This window comes from Octopus sinensis, linkage group LG8, assembly GCF_006345805.1.
Source record: "Octopus sinensis linkage group LG8, ASM634580v1, whole genome shotgun sequence".
NCBI classification, from domain to species: domain Eukaryota; kingdom Metazoa; phylum Mollusca; class Cephalopoda; order Octopoda; family Octopodidae; genus Octopus; species Octopus sinensis.
Window position 1 is genome coordinate 32,236,073 of NC_043004.1, and position 17,644 is coordinate 32,253,716.

General features: G+C 38.4%; 1 protein-coding gene across 1 annotated transcript in view; it reads right to left on the minus strand.

The window, feature by feature from the left end:
• Positions 1–10,705, minus strand: part of LOC115214940 (nuclear transcription factor Y subunit gamma) — a 31,815-nt gene extending 21,110 nt beyond the window's left edge. Inside the window, exon 1 of the mRNA XM_029784023.2 lies at positions 10,552–10,705. The gene's annotated coding sequence lies outside the window, so the exon portion shown is untranslated. The remainder of the gene's footprint in view (positions 1–10,551) is intronic.
• Between the last annotated feature and the right edge of the window lie 6,939 nt (positions 10,706–17,644).

A 17,644-nucleotide genomic window follows, 5' to 3' on the forward strand; every position in this document is an offset into this window, starting at 1 on the left:
CTGAAGAAGTACAGAAGGCGTTTTATCCAAGACTCTAAAGATTCAGCCAAAGTGCAAGACCTCGTGCTGCTCTGCGGAAGCACATTTTTCTCTAAATACTAAGGGATAATAAAGTACAAACAGGAAACCAACTACACTGAAGAAAAAGATTTAGATAAGGATACAACAACTGAAAACTGAATAAACAAAATACAAAATTGGAGAAAAATCATTCCATGGCCAATACCATGCAACACTCAACAGAGAAGAGGTAAGTCAGAGTGAAAGCTAACAACGGCTCAAAAACTTTGGGCTAAAAGCAGAAAATTACGGTCAGATACTAGAAGCATGAGATTAATGGCTAGCCACAAACTACAAAAACCAGCAAAAAAAAAAAATGCTGACATCAAGTGTAGATAATGCCACTTGTACAACAAGACAGTTAAGACAGTTGACCACATCATGTCTAGCTGCTCAGCCCTTGCCAACACTATGTATATTCACAGACACACTTTAGTCAGCAGCTATATTCACTAGACAACAAGCAGACATTTCAATATGAAAATGGATAAGTGGTGTTGTAAATATGTAAATAACATGGTGAATGACAATGCTTTGGTCACAGTCATCTTGGAGACATCTGTCCACACTGACAAAGAAGTCAGGATAAACTCTCAAATATCAAGGACTGGAATGATAATACCTGCAAACTGGTAAATATTGCAATCCTTAGACCAAAACATTGTCTGAAAGGATTTGGAGAAACCATCAAATATTTTTTCTCTCTAGTTGAAACCACCACAATTCTAAGGGTTAGAAGAAAGGAGGGAGAAGCATTAATGCTCTCAAAATTATTTAGCAAATAAAAAGGCAACAATGAAACAATAACTAAAAAAATGATGAAATATGATGAGAAAGTAATAAAAGAACTGATAATAAATATTGCAATGAGATGACAATAAAGGAGCTAATAAAATGAAATAAAAGTTCATAAAAATATTAAAATAAAGTGCAGCGAACATCTAACAATGTACTTGCTAATTATGTAATTAAAATTATCAAGACCATCCAAGAAAACAATGGAGAGCGAGAGAGAGGGAGGAGAAGCAGCTGTGTTTTGTACACTGAACTTGCATCATCATCATCATCATCATTTAGCGTCCGTTTTCCATGCTAGCATGGGTTGGATGGTTCAACTGGGGTCTGTGAAGCCGGAAGGCTTCATCAGGCCCAGTCAGATCTGGCAGTGTTTCTACGGCTGGATGCCCTTCCTAACGCCAACCACTCTGTGAGTGTAGTGGGTGCTTTTTACGTGCCACCTGCACAGGTGCCAGACAGAGCTGGCAAACGGCCACGAACGGATGGTGCTTTTACGTGCCACCGGCATGGGGGCCAGGCGAGGCTGGCAACGGACACGAACGGATGGTGCTTTTACGTGCCACCGGCACAGAGGCCAGATGGGGCGGCGCCGACAACGATCGGATGGTTCGCTTAAACACAGCTGCAATTTCCACTGATGTTGATCGGCCTCAATTTTGGTTCTGCTTTCTGATATCTGATTTGATTTGGTTTGATTTTGATTTTGACTGTTCTCACTGGTCTTCTCACGCACAGCATACTTCCATAGGTCTCGGTCTCTAGTCATTTCCTTGGTGAGACCTAAAGTTCGAAGGTCGTGCTTCACCACCTCGTCCCAGGTTTTCCTGGGTCTACCTCTTCCACAGGTTCCCTCAACTGCTAGGGTGTGGAACTTTTGCACACAACTATCTTCACCCATTCTCGTCACATGCCCATACCAGCGCAGACGTCTCTCTTGCACACCACAACTGATGCTTCTTAAGTCCAACTTTTCTCTCAAGGTACTTACACTCTGTCGATTATGAACACTAACATTACACATCCATCGGAGCATACTGGCTTCATTTCTTGCGAGCTTACGCATATCCTCAGCAGTCACAGCCCGTGTTTCACTACCATGTAGCATGGCTGTACGTACACATGCATCATACAGTCTGCCTTTTACTCTGAGCGAGAGGCCTTTTGTCACCAGCAGGGGTAAGAGCTCTCTAAACTTTGCCCAGGCTATTCTTACTCTAGCAGTTACACTTTCAGCACACCCACCCCCGCTACTGACTTGGTCACCTAGGTAGCGGAAGCTATCAACTACTTCTAGTTTTTCTCCTTGGAACGTGGTAGAAGTTGGTATCTGCACATTTTCAGTGTTTATTGCTCCTGAGCATCTGCCACAGACAAAAACTATTTTCCTAGTTAGCCTTCCTTTGACATTGCTACACCTCTTATGTGTCCATAGCTTGCACTTGGTGCACCTTATAGAGTTTCTACCTACACCTTTTTTACAGATCGAGCAGGGCCATCTACCTGAAGGCGTTTGTGACTTGTCTACTTTCCTACTTATTAGGACTTTGGGTGCATGTCTGTAAAATATCCTGGTAGCATGCTCAATTTGACAAACTGAGTTCTGATGGAAAATTTGCAACATTTGTGTGCTTTCCATGAAAGTAACTGAAAAAAAATAGCCCTACTAGCCACAACCCTCTTCTTAGGCAAGACACTTTCTATTAACATCCTAGCTCAAACAGTACACTCTCTGTAAGCAAAGCATGCACCAAACAATCACAATACAATAAAATATCACAGCACATACTCCTACATGACCAATATCTGACACTATAACACCAACAACTCACACATTTTACACAGCTGCTACGCATTATGCAATTGACATATTCAGACTCCACACAATCACCATCTGCTACACCTGAACTATATAACACCGATCACACACCACAGACTGACTCTATAGAAGCACCACTCAACTAAATAACACAACTTGCATACCATGAAACAATTAAACCCAATCCTACAACAATGTAAAATTGATGTGGTATATAAAAAGATACTTCTATATTTCCATAGACAAATACTCCAGGGGAGTATATTCCATGAGTGCTAGGTGTGTGCTGCATAACCCATCGAAAATGGCAAATTCATTATAAATATTAGCCTTACTCATTGATATGATCAGAACAGGGCAGCCTCAGTGCTCTGCCGTTTGCCCTCCCATCCCACCCCCACCACCTATACTGGAAGTCTTTATCCTCTGACCTCTACTGGAAGTTTTCCCCCGAGAACCGCTAACGGTTTACGAAACGGAATGCTTCCCCTCTCCATCTCTACCAAGAGTCTATCTCCTGCTGAATGTAATTATGTAGCAAATCAAATAATGGTGTAGAGTATGCAGGTTGAAGGCAATTGTATGTTTATAAGATCTGCGAAATGCGAGCTTTCTTTTCCGATGCATAATGCTGCTGTCACCCTCCCAGGGTCTTGCTGGTCCACACCTTCCACACCCTCAGAGTTGGCACATTGAAAGGTAGGTCTGGTGAGATTGTTGAGATGCTTGAAGGGAGACGTGTAGATGATGCTGCTTCTAAGAAGGTGGAGAGGAAGTTCTGCTAGGTTCCTCACAAGCAAAGAATGCTGCACCCAGTGTAAACTAAGAACACGTAAGAGGTGCAGTGGAATCCCAGGTAGATTAATAAATAAAGTACTTCTTTTTTTTTTATATGGCAGATGTGCAGGAACAATAAGCACTAAGAGCACATGGGAATTAGATTTTCTCAAATTCCCAGGAGGCTCCCTTGAGGTTGTAGATAGTTTCTGTTACCAAGGTGACCAAATTAGCAATGGTGGAGAATGCTCTGAAAGTATTGTTTCTAGAATAAGAATTGGATGGAGGAAGGTCAGAGAGCTATTACCTCTGCTGGCAATGAAAGGAGTGAAAGGTAGACCATATGATGCTTCTGTGCGATCGGCTATATGCCATGGTAGTGAGACATGGGCTCTGAATGCAGAAGACGTGTGGACTGGAGAAAAATGAAGGTAGTATGCTCCATTGGATGTGCAACATCAGTGCACATGTATGGCAAAGTGCAAATGTATTTTGAGAAAAGTTGGGTATAAGAGGAATCAAATGTAGCATGCAAAAGAGATTACATTCCATCTACACGTAACAAAACTTTTTCTTCACCCTACCCCAAGAAACCAATCTACATCTCCACATCTCTTTCTCATATTTCCTCCTTCATAGACTATGCCTAGCTCTCATGCCCCAGTCCTGTCTTCATGGCCCTGTTGCTCTGTATCATTGCTATCTGGTAGTCCCTTCCAACTCTTCATATACTCAGGTCTTTCACCACACTTGCACTCTTTAATCATACTTCCTTCGCAATAACCTGCTACTTATATTATGGCATTTGACCAGGGTATACAGTTTTTCTGTCTTTTGCCACACTTGCACTTTTTAACCACACTTCCTTTGCAAAATCCTGCCACTTATATTATGGCATTCGAACCTCAAGGGTTATGCCCTGGCACTTGCCACCATCTATATCTCTCTCTTCCTTTACTCAACCACCCCATTTATATTCTGATTTGTCTCTTGTGAGTGTGCCCAGCATTTTGCCATCATTTCTATCCTGCTAAATCCCACTCTCTCTCTTCTTCTCCTGCACTTCCCTCAGGTTGGGTAACTATGTATTTCCTTTGCTGTAGCGCACCTGTTTCTGTCTTCATTCCTGATCGATCTCTCTCTCTAGTCGGGTAACTTTGTACTTCCTCTACAGCAAGCCACTTGTATCTGTCTTACTATAACCTTTTCATCATACAACACAAGATCACCTCCTCCAATGCCTCCTCACCACTTGAAAGTTATATAAATGGGATGGTTGAGTAAAGGAAGTAAAGGATATAGATGGTGATAAGTGCCAGGGCATAACCTTGAGATCCGAATGCCATAAGTGGCAGGATATGGCAAAGGAAGCAGGATTAAAGAGCGTGGAGCAGGGGGTGAGTGGCGAAAACCTGGGTATATATAGTCGGGGAAACTACTTGATAGCAATGATACAGAGAAACAGGGCCATGAGGGCAGAGTTGGGGAGTGAGAGCTAGGCTAGTGTATGGAGGAAAGGCGAGGAAGTTATGTAGATGGGTTTGTTGGGGTAGGGTGTGTGAAAAGTTTTCCTGTTATGTGTGTGTGGGACACATAGGTTGGGGGCTAGCAGATAGCAATGATAGAGTGAGACAGGGTGTGGATGGAACACAATGTGAGGCTGCATGGCCTTGTGGTTAGGGTGTCACACTCAGATTGCTTGTTGTGGTTTTGATTACCAAATTCCCAGACTGCACAGTGCATTGTGTTCTGGTGCAAAACACTTCATCTCATTGCTCTGCTGTCACTTCAACATTTGACTTGTGGCATATCGTTTTCCATGCTGGTATGGGTTGGATTATAGGCAGGGCCAGTTTGATGGAGGGGATGAGCTATGGTACAGCACAAACATTTGATCACTATAAACAAATCATCTGTGCAGGATGTTCAGCAAGAAATGGCAGAACATTCACCTGTCATCTACAATAAGAGATGACATGATTATTTGTATACACACACACACACACACACATATATCAGCATATCATTTAATATCTGCTTTCTATATTGGCATGAGTTGAATGGGTCATCACAAACCGAGTTAGTTCTTGTTTAGTGTTACTGTCCTCATGGGCAGTTTCATTCGATAAACTGGACCCACTGAATTATCATGTAAAGTGGTTGAGTATTCCACAGGCATATGTATAGCCTTAACAAAAATCTCAAGCAGAATTAGCATGAGAGTGTGACAAGGCTGGGCCTTTGAATTACAGCTACAATCCATCTGACAAGCTTCCAAACAGTTTCCATTGACCCAATTTCACTCACAAGGTTTGGGTTGATCCGATGCCATGATAAAAGACATTTGCTCAAGATGCCATACAGGGAGATCAACCCCACCTTGTAAAAATTCATGAATAACGTTGTCCACCAGCCATTGTTAGCAAAATTAGAGGGCTGCAAACTTTTTGGGTGACTGCGAATTGTTAGTAGCATTAAAGTGTCAGATGAAATATTTATTCCAGCTAACTGTATTCTGAGTTCAAATCCTGCTGAATTCAACTTTGCTTTACATCTCACAGGGGTCAATAAACTAAAGTCCCTACAACAATAGACAGAATCTTAAGATTGCCTTCCAATACTTATTCTGGCTTTTTGTCTTCTGAGTTCAGATGCTGCATGGCCTAAGAGCCTCCAGGAGAGATTGAGATACCATTATGAATACACCTGCAGTTAAAAACATGGATCTATCATCCACGGTGTTCAACCTGCTTAGAACAGTTAACGAGCAATTGTTTACTTGCTTAATGTTATAGGCTGGTTATTGATAATGAAAAGGCTTCGTCCCGAAGTGATCATACTTTGAGCGAGTGTACAAGTAAAACTAGAGGAGTTAATTGTATGCTATGGCTCCCTGGTTGTTGTTTTTTTTTTTTTTCAAGCCCTTGTTGTCTAAGGATGCTTCGAAAAAAAATAAAAACTAGAAAAAGCATCACACAACAACAACAACAACAACCATAGGCCGACCTGTTAGAAATTGGCATAGCCAATTTTTTTAAAAAACGGGGTAGTCACGATATGCCTTCAATCTAGGGGCTAAACATCAACACAACATACAAAGCACTTGATTAAATAAGTGCATGAAAATACGCAAAGGAGACACGAGAGAAAATAATTAAGGCAGAAAGCACCAAACTACTCCTCAGAAAACTTGTCTATAAGAATTGCGACTAAATAAAATACCTTAATGCCAAATGGACAAAAAGTATATAGAGATGGTCCCACAGAAATGTGAGATAATTGGAAACACAGTAAACACTACACGTCACATAAAATTTTGACGACTAAACGAAATGAACGTTATACACACACACATATATCAGCATATCATTTAATATCTGCTTTCCATATTGGCATGAGTTGAATGGGTCATCACAAACCGAGTTAGTTCTTGTTTAGTGTTACTGTCCTCATGGGCAGTTTTGTTCGATAAACTGGACCCACTGAATTATCATGTAAAGTGGTTGAGTATTCCACAGGCATATGTATAGCCTTAACAAAAATCTCAAGCAGAATTAGCATGAGAGTGTGACAAGGCTGGGCCTTTGAATTACAGCTACAATCCATCTGACAAGCTTCCAAACAGTTTCCATTGACCCAATTTCACTCACAAGGTTTGGGTTGATCCGATGCCATGATAAAAGACATTTGCTCAAGATGCCATACAGTGAGATCAACCCCACAATGTAGAAATTCATGAATAACGTTGTCCACCAGCCATTGTTAGCAAAATTAGAGGGCTGCAAACTTTTTGGGTGACTGCGAATTGTTAGTAGCATTAAAGTGTCAGATGAAATATTTAGCAATATTTATTCCAGCTTACTGTATTCTGAGTTCAAATCCTGCTGAATTCAACTTTGCTTTACATCCCACAGGGGTCAATAAACTAAAGTCCCTACAACAATAGACAGAATCTTAAGATTGCCTTCCAATACTTATTCTGGCTTTTTGTCTTCTGAGTTCAGATGCTGCATGGCCTAAGAGCCTCCAGGAGAGATTGAGATACCATTATGAATACACCTGCAGTTAAAAACATGGATCTATCATCCACGGTGTTCAACCTGCTTAGAACAGTTAACGAGAAATTGTTTACTTGCTTCATGTTATAGGCTGGTTTATTGATAATGAAAAGGCTTCGTCCCGAAGTGATCATACTTTGAGCGAGTGTACAAGTAAAACTAGAGGAGTTAAATGTAGACTATGGTTCCCTTGTTGTTGTTGTTTTTTTTCAAGCCCTTGTTATCTAAGGATGCTTCGAAAAAAAAAAATAAAAACTAGAAAAAAGCATCACACAACAACAACAACCATAGGCCGACCTGTTAGAAATTGGCATAGCCAATTTTTTAAAAAACGGGGTAGTCACGATATGCCTTCAATCTAGGGGCTAAACATCACACAACATACAAAGCACTGATTAAATAAGTGCATGAAAATACGCAAAGGAGACACGAGAGAAAATAATTAAGGCAGAAAGCACCAAACTACTCCTCAGAAAACTTGTCTATAAGAATTGCGACTAAATAAAATACCTTAATGCCAAATGGACAAAAAGTATATAGAGATGGTCCCACAGAAATGTGAGATAATTGGAAACACAGTAAACACTACACGTCACATAAAATTTTGACGACTAAACGAAATGAACGTTATACACACACACATATATCAGCATATCATTTAATATCTGCTTTCCATATTGGCATGAGTTGAATGGGTCATCACAAACCGAGTTAGTTCTTGTTTAGTGTTACTGTCCTCATGGGCAGTTTTGTTCGATAAACTGGACCCACTGAATTATCATGTAAAGTGGTTGAGTATTCCACAGGCATATGTATAGCCTTAACAAAAATCTCAAGCAGAATTAGCATGAGAGTGTGACAAGGCTGGGCCTTTGAATTACAGCTACAATCCATCTGACAAGCTTCCAACAGTTTCCATTGACCCAATTTCACTCACAAGGTTTGGGTTGATCCGATGCCATGATAAAAGACATTTGCTCAAGATGCCATACAGTGAGATCAACCCCACAATGTAGAAATTCATGAATAACGTTGTCCACCAGCCATTGTTAGCAAAATTAGAGGGCTGCAAACTTTTTGGGTGACTGCGAATTGTTAGTAGCATTAAAGTGTCAGATGAAATATTTAGCAATATTTATTCCAGCTTACTGTATTCTGAGTTCAAATCCTGCTGAATTCAACTTTGCTTTACATCCCACAGGGGTCAATAAACTAAAGTCCCTACAACAATAGACAGAATCTTAAGATTGCCTTCCAATACTTATTCTGGCTTTTTGTCTTCTGAGTTCAGATGCTGCATGGCCTAAGAGCCTCCAGGAGAGATTGAGATACCATTATGAATACACCTGCAGTTAAAAACATGGATCTATCATCCACGGTGTTCAACCTGCTTAGAACAGTTAACGAGAAATTGTTTACTTGCTTCATGTTATAGGCTGGTTTATTGATAATGAAAAGGCTTCGTCCCGAAGTGATCATACTTTGAGCGAGTGTACAAGTAAAACTAGAGGAGTTAAATGTAGACTATGGTTCCCTTGTTGTTGTTGTTTTTTTTCAAGCCCTTGTTATCTAAGGATGCTTCGAAAAAAAAAAATAAAAACTAGAAAAAAGCATCACACAACAACAACAACCATAGGCCGACCTGTTAGAAATTGGCATAGCCAATTTTTTAAAAAACGGGGTAGTCACGATATGCCTTCAATCTAGGGGCTAAACATCAACACAACATACAAAGCACTTGATTAAATGAGTTCGTGAAAATACACAAAGGAGACACGAGAGAAAATAATTAAGGCAGCAAGCACCAAACTACTCCTCAGAAAACTTGCCTATAAGAATTGCGACTAAATAAAATACCTTAATGCCAAATGGAAAAAAAGTATATAGAGATGGTCCCACAGAAATGTGAGATAATTGGAAACACAGTAAACACTACACGTCACATAAAATTTTGACGAATAAACGAAATGAACCTTACACACACACACACACGAGATGTATATATATATATACACGAGATGTATATAAAATAATTAGCAACGCACAAAACAACCAAACGACACAATTTCACAAAAACTTAACGAACTGAAAGTGTGAAAATATATACAGAAAAACCCGAGATAAGAGTAACACAAACACATCAGCTAGTGATAGCTTCTACGTGTACATTCGATCTGCTATAAATAATTGTCAAATCCACCTGAAATTATACGTAACGATCTTAGAAAAGGATAGGACACATTAGATAACGTAGTCTTAACATACACTAAAAAAACCCCAAAAAAACAGGATGGTCGTGGCTGGAATGTGTTTGACTACAGACAGGATCGATCCTGGTTAAGCAAGAACACATTATTACACGACACAAAAAAAATTCAGTTACATGAATTATAAAGATAAAAACACGTAAGAGATATAAACGACGATAAAAATTAATCACCAACATAATGGAAAATAATAGAGTACATAACAAAATACATAAGTTTTAAAAGACGTTTATTAAAAATTGATTAATAAAAATAAACAGAGAGAGAGAGAGAGAGACAAGAGAAAAGAATTCGCAACAACACAAAAAGAATTAGCAACAGAAAGATGTTGGCCAACGAAGGAAAAGAGAAGAGAGACAGGGAAATATAAAGTTGATGGCGACAAACTAATGAATCGAATGGATAAAGATAAGAGAAAGAGAAAGATTAATGAGATGAAAGTGTAATTAGCAGTAACAACATAATAAGAGCAGCATGCCAAGCATTGGCAAGTGAGCAAATGGTAAACTTTGGACCAATAAATTGGTCAGAAAAACCTGCACCCAATCAAACTCAACTGACCGACCCCACCAATGAAAACAAAGAAAACAAACGGCAACACGGAATCTAAATCTTTTATTCCATACTGTCTCTTCTACGTCGTCATTCTCTTTTCTCTCTCGTTTTAGACATTATTACTTCCAGAGCGAACCACTCTTGCAGAGTAATTTACAATGGAATCAGGCCTGTTGTCGGTTTTTATTCGGGAAAAATAAAATAAAAGTATGAATCTTACCTTTGTAGATACTATATAATAAATTGATTAGAGGAATGTCAACCCTTGCTAAGATGTTGAGATTTTGATTGGTTAAATTTACTGAATGTTTTCGTGATTGGTGGTGGAACAGACTTGAATAGAACGGGATATAAATATATTGCTGACAGATAACGATGGGAGACGATTTTAGCACTACGGTAGCACAAAATTGCTAAAATTCAGCAATAGCAAAACCGATATTCGCTATTCCCCGCTTGGTTTATTAATTTGCTCTTATCCTTTAGAATTATTGGATCTTTTCGGTTTGACCGGCAGTTTTTTAAAACAATTTCCACGTAACTAAACACTTTTAAACTTTGTATACTGGTAGAATGTGTTTATAAAACATCTTTTTCTCTTGGCTTTATTGACAAAATTCTATAGTTTGTAAGATATTTATTGTTGTTTTTTTTCTTCAGTTTCTGCAATTTCAACCAATCAATGACCGTCTATTGAGGTGAAAACATTCTGTGCCGTATGAATATGTCCCTCGTTTAAGAAACAGATTGGGTTTATTTACATTTGTGAAGAAAAAAGATACCTTTCCCCCCACCCCTAACCCTAAAACAGATTGAAATGCAATAGATCGATACTAGGGTCATAATTATGGGTGACAATTTCATATGACACTGCTGGATAAAACTGCCGTTCAAACCGAAAAGATCCGAATTATTGCTTTTTTTCCTCTCAGTGCCCCCCTCCGCGCTAAATTCAATCAGTAGATATTTCAGTTAAACAAACAATGGCTTGTGCTCTATTTTATGCTTTTATTTATGTCAGTTGTTGGACTGCAGCCATGCTGGAGCAATGCCTTGAAGGGTTTAGTCCAAATAATCGACCCAGTACGTATTTTAAGTCAGGTATATCGGGTATCGGTCTCTTTTGCCAAACTGCTAGGTTATGGGGATGTAATCAAACCAACACCGGTTGTTAAGTGTGAGAGTATGTATGTGGGAAACAGAAAGATATGCATACATTTATATCTATTTAATTATGTATGCACATGTATGTATATATATATATCTGCCAGAGGGAGTGTTTGTCCAGGATAGGACTACACAGCCACAGCAGGAAATGTATTAGGACATGAAATGTAAAAGCCGGACTAGACTATTTTATGCGCAACTCCATTGTCTCCCGAGACAAAAAGGATGCCAACCAATATATATATATATATATATATATATATATATATACACAACAGGTTTCCATCGACAAAATTTATGCACAGAGCATTGCTTGGCTAAGGACTATTGCAGAAGACACTTGCAGTGCAGTGGGACTGAACCTGAAACCATGTGTTTGGGAAGCAAATATCTTAAGCTCACAACTCACTTATCTTCCTTCTGAATATTTATTTGTGTATCAAGACATGATTGACACTCCTTTCTCCCATTCCACCTCTTCATCATCAGAGTTATCATCATCACCACAAACAACATCCTCACCATTTTTGCCATACCAAATTTACAATATTGTATACTTATTAAATTTCTCATTACTTTATGGAGACCTGCTGAAAGTTAGTGAGAGGATCGGGTAAAGACAGCTGTGACTATCCTGCACCACCCTGAATTGGAAGCATCCAAATTAGTCTTGTGAAAGCCACTTCATGGTGATGTAAGAAGAGGAAAATGTCATCACACTTACATCAACAACTTGATTGTAGACACTGGCCTGGAGTGTATCCAGGACCTCGAGACAGTGATAATGGACTAAAAAATATGGCAGGTGGACTTTGTTGCTGCAGCCTGGGTTGGAAACTGGCCATAATAATAATAAAAGCAATGTATTTCAACAGAAATACTATGACATAAAGGTTAAATCACATCCCACCATCTTAAAAAGGACACATTGGATAATGTAATGTGAGATAGACTACATCTAAAAGAAAAATTCTTTAAATCCCAAAAAACTGATCAACTTTGATCAAGACTGATCTGGAATTTAACAACCTGAGACATATGATATCCAAATGAAAGACAAGATGATTATAGGTGGATTGGCCATAGTCTAATATGTACTTGTTGAGAGCCAACTTGGTATGTCCACCATGGAAGACATCACAGTTATAGTGTGAACCCTAGGAAATAGAATCATCAAAAGGACTCCAGTTGCTTGTTGTGTTGAAGGGAAAGGGTGTATATGCAATGATAGATTCTTATACATGCAGTATTTACATTTTTTGCTTTTGAAGGCAACGTGATTGGCACAACCCCAGTGCAATGTGTTGTTGGATGCAAAACAAGCAGTAAAAGCAAGCGGTTTCTCCATCATGGGAGGATTGCTCACAGAACCATCATAATTGAGAAGTGGAAGGATGATTCCATTGAAGGAGATCCTTTTAGTAAGGGATCAGAAAGATTGGCCATATTTTGGGAGGTAATAGAACTTGAAGACTGTGCAATGCATGAAGACATATTTTGTAGTTTGGATAATGGTCTTGCAAGAATTATGGTACTGAGTTAAGAAAGCATATTTTCTGAGAGTGAGTAATATTTTTTCTAGGAATTGTAGGACTTGTTTGTTTGATTAAAAAAAAAGTTTTTAAGTGAATACTTGAGCTGCTGTAAGACAGCAATGAGTGAGCCAATCATGAGATGTGTGATTATGAATTTTTGTTTGTATACTGTTCATATTGGTACAGGTATGGGTGTGTGGTTAAGAAGTTTATTCATCAACCATGTGTTTTTAGGCTCAGTCCTACTGCATGGCACCTTATGTAAGTGTCTTTTACTGAAGTCCCAAGCTGATCAAAGCCTTGTGAGTAGATTTGGATGACGAAAAATAAAAGAAGCCCATCATGTGCATGTATATGTGTGTGTTTGGGTCTCCTTGTCTTGATACAGTGTAATAGTTATAAGCGAGTATCACCATCATTCATTTGTTTCCAGTTTCCTATGAAAATATGGCTGGCCAAAGAGAAATATTACCTTAGTTGGAACCAAGTGAGGGTTGGTGACAAGAAGGGCAGCTGGCCATAGGATATCTACCTCTGACTCATGCAAGATGCTCACATAAGGATGATGGGATGACATGGAAAGTAAGAGGGTGAATACTGCCACCTGCCCTTCTGTTTATGATAGATTAAGAGTGAAGCATATGTACTGTCAAGGAATAGAACTTACAGAACTCTAATCAGTTGACTAATTAGCATTCAAACTGACCATAATATTCTACCTGCTTTATGTTCAAACGGGTCAGATGTGGCCTTTCACACCAATCCTACAATATTATTTAAAAAATTAACTGTTATCTCATCAAAATCTCAAAGCTACAAGGTAATGTATAATTAATTCAAAACAATATGATTAAATAAGCAATACTTTTGACAGAATAATGTGAATTCTAAAGCACTAAAGTGCTATGGGGTCCAGTGGGGTTGGAGGAATGTATTGTGCAGTGTGTGGATGTATGTTGGGTAGTCACAATAAAGCAGAAATCTGATGATCCAATAGGTACAAAGTTTATGGTCTTGTAGAATACGACATGGTATTTTGTCAGACACTCTGACAGTCCACTATCCTCACAACATAAAATAATGGTTTCTAATATTGGCATAAGGGTAGCAATTTCAGAGCTGTGGGTAAGTTGATTACATAGACCCTATTACTCAACTGGTACTTGTTTTATTAACCCTGAAAGGATGAAAGGTAAAATTAACCTTGGCAGAATTTGAACTCAGAATGTAAAGATGGATGAAATGTTGCTAAACATTTTGTCCAGCTTGCTAACAATTCTGCCAGCTCAGGATACATAAACTTTGTTCATTTAACATCTGTAGAGGATGAATTTGGAGTAGAGAAAGAGATCAACAATGTTCAGAGTGTGTCTGTCAGTTCGGGATATGTGAAATGGATGAAACGAGTTGATGATGAAAGTTGAGGATAGTGAAAAGGTCAGTGGCATCAGTGTTGAATGAGAGCTAAAAAGTCATTGAGGATGATGAATTCATAAAGGGATGAAGTGAAATATATGTCCTCAATGCAGGACACATAGTCAAAGAGTTGTTGGTAATTTGAGGAATTTGGAGAATAGTAGAGGAAGCAACATTATTATCTTGTATTTTTTTTTCAATGATTTACATAAATTTTTATCTGGGTAGGTTGAATTTATTTGATTTTGAACTTAATGATATTACAGCTAATTGCCCATGGGAAAACTGCTTTTCCCAGTATAGGTTGTATGCCACACGGAGTCAAGAGTACATGTAATAAGAAACTCTTTCATCATTTAGACAAACAGGAACTCTAAATAAAAAGCAGATGGTCTGTATTTGCAATAATCCTTTTCTAAAATTCACAAATTGGATATGTTTGAATACTGTAGGAAGATAAGAAACTTGATATTTCAAGTAAAGTCAGTAAAATAAATACCTTAAAAGGTTAACAGTAGCATAGAAGATAAGCATAAAAAATGGCTTTGCTTAATGTACTCTTGTCTTTCCAAGATTGAACAAGCTTATCCAAATTTGTGAATCTTATCAAATGACTTTTATTAATACAGACCACTGTTTTCTTGAACTCTGGTTTTTACTTTACAGTTCCTGTTGACCTTACTGAACAAGATAGGTTCCACTATATGTTTACTATTGGTAGTCATTAGAGCATTGGACAATATATTTTTCAGTATTCATTCTGGCTGTTTATGCTCTGGGTTCAAATCCTGCTAAGGAAAACTTTGCCTTTCATTCTACTGGGCCTGATAAAATAAAGTACCAGTCAAGCATTGGGGTTGATCAGATTAAGTGCTCCTTCTTCCAAATTTCTGGCCTTGTGCCTATGTTAGCAATTATTGTTCTATATTATATTTAAGCAGATGTTATATGAACAAAGTTATTATATTTCATGTCACCGTGACCGACCAGGCTATCAGATGTTGCTACACATCGCTGGTCACGATGCGCTTCGCATTGTTTTAGCCTTCAAATGACGCCACCCCGCTGGCTAAACGAGCAGGCCGACAGAAGAAAGAGTGAGAGAAAGTTGTGGCGAAAGAGTACAGCAAGGATCGCCACCACCCCCTGCCGGAGCCTCATGGAGCTTTAGGTGTTTTCGCTCAATAAACACTCACAACGCCTGGTCTGGGAATCGAAGCCGCGATCCTACGACCGTGAGTCCGCTGCCCTAACCACTGGGCCATTGCGCCTCCACATATTTCATGTATGTTATTTATATCATTATTTTATGTTGTGAGGATAGCAGAGTGTCAGAGCGCTAGACAAAATACCTTGTAGTATTTAGTTACATAGTTTGTAACCAAATTTGCCTTCATCTTTATAAAGCCAGTAAAATAAATTCTAGTGAAGTATAAGGTCCTTCTTCACAACAGTCTCAGAGAGTCTGGAAAAGGAGTCACTTTCGTTTGACAAGGCCATTAATAACTTACTGGGATTGGTTAAGCAAACATAATCCTGATCCAGTTATGTGTAGTATTGAGTCAAAAATAAATCATTGTACATCATCATTCACTTTTCAATTCTTGTTTGAATTAGATGGAACTCATTGAAGCAAATTGTCTATGGTTGAATGCCCTTCCTGTCACCAACCCTTATAATAGGAAAGGGAAGACATATATAGTTACATATACATATATGACAGGCTTCATTCAGTTTTTATGTGCCCAATCCATTCACAAGGCGAGGCATCACACAGTGGGACTGTATCTGAAACCATGTTGTTGGGAAACAAATTTAGTCACAAAGCTATACCTGTACCTGCACAATTGCTTTCAAATTTATTGTTATTACAACTTCAATTGTAATATCAAATAATTATGGGTTGAATTGAAGTGAAATTATTACTATTAAAGGGTTACCTCTCTAAACATTTGTAACACTAATGGACAACAAAAAAGAAAAACATTACTTATTCATTTTCAACAGTTATGTCAGATATTAAGAGGTGACAAAGAAAAAAATATACATTTATGAAAATGGTTTAAAAAATAAGAAAACACACTGCCACAAAGTAAGATTGCAGTTCTTTGTCAAAGTGAACTAGTGATATGGATATACATCCAATGAACAGTATCAACTCTTTACTTTCTTACTAACTGTTATAAAAACAGAAAAATAGGAAAGGGAAGTGGTTGTTTAGCCCTGATTGAGTAGATGTATGGTCAAACATTCTCAAAAGTGTTCTCTCAGACTATATTATCCAACTGTGTTCCATTTTTTTCAAGACAGTGGGATGTAGTTTTAGAGAGATTTGGCTGCTATTCCTTGCAGATTCAGCAACCTCCTAGAAGTTCCTTCTTTAGCTTGAGGAGAGAAGAATTTAGATATATCAATCTAATTAAGTAATCTGATAAAAAGATTTTTACGTTTCACAATAATAAGATATCTAAAAAGGAGTTTAGATACTGTCCACATCTTCTGCATGAGTATCAAAAGGAAGTAATTCGTCTAATCTTGACAATTCCATTGTCTACACCTGATTCTTTCTAACCTATAAAATCATGAACAGCTACAACCTAAATCCTATTTTCTTTAGACATAAGGGATCAGTGACAATACAAAGACTTCCGATCCCTGAAAAAGAAAAAAAAAGCTATGTGGAGGTATGGTTCAAAGCTATACAAGGTAGAACCTTGTATAAAAGATGTAATTTTTCACGAGGGAATTCATCAAGCCGTAACGGAAAACTCCTAGTCAGGAAGAGGTGTAATAAAGGTGGTTACATCACCACCAACAACCACATTAACAGTAACGTCACGAAGAACAACCACAACCCCACCAATGAGCCAGCGAGAGAACTTCTATCTGGTCCTTTGATCTGCTAGAAATAGCAGCTAAATCGTCATCAAACTATACCCTACTGTTTAAAAACATGACTGGATACATTGAATAACTAGATAGAAAAGACGAGATCGTCATGGCTAGAAATATTTTAAACCATAAGTATATTCAATCGGGGTTAAGTTGTTTGGAGGCTGAATTAACACCAAAAAAGTCTCCAGGGTAAAGATTTTGACCGCTTTGGTCATCCATAGTAAAAGCTTTTGACCGTCTGTTCTCCCCCTTCCTACAGCTTTCCTATTATTTTCAAAATGGCTGCCTTATCTCTCGTTT